The following is a 457-nucleotide window of genomic DNA, read 5'->3' as shown; positions in this document are numbered from 1 at the left end:
ATCAGGCTCTAGAAAAAGTCAAATCAGAAATAATTTCCCAGTTAACCAGAGAGATGATGAGCAAAATAGAAGTCATGATTCCAGACTCTACAGCAGAAACTGACAAAAAAATAGATGAGCTCAAGACTATGATAGAAGCCATGAAGACTCAGCATAAAAAAGAAATGGAAACAATGAATGCCCAACAGAGGAAAGAAATGGAATCCATAAAACAGATTCAAACAGATATCCAGGAGATTAAAAACTCTATTGAAAGTGTACGAAACAGAATAAAAGATTGCGAAGATAGAATTTCAGGTATAGAAGATAGGATCGCAGTCAGTGACCGTGAAAAAAGAGGTCTCTTAAAAACAGTAAGGGATCATGAGAAATCAATCCAACAACTCCTAGACGATACAAAGAAAAATAACATAAGACTGATAGGAATTCATGAAAAAACAGGAGAAAACACAAATGA

This window comes from Fukomys damarensis, unplaced genomic scaffold (genome assembly GCF_012274545.1).
Source record: "Fukomys damarensis isolate Sample0158 unplaced genomic scaffold, DMR_v1.0_HiC HiC_scaffold_15, whole genome shotgun sequence".
NCBI classification, from domain to species: Eukaryota; Metazoa; Chordata; class Mammalia; order Rodentia; family Bathyergidae; genus Fukomys; species Fukomys damarensis.
The sequence above is the reverse complement of the archived record's forward strand: the minus strand, read 5'-3'. Positions refer to the sequence as shown.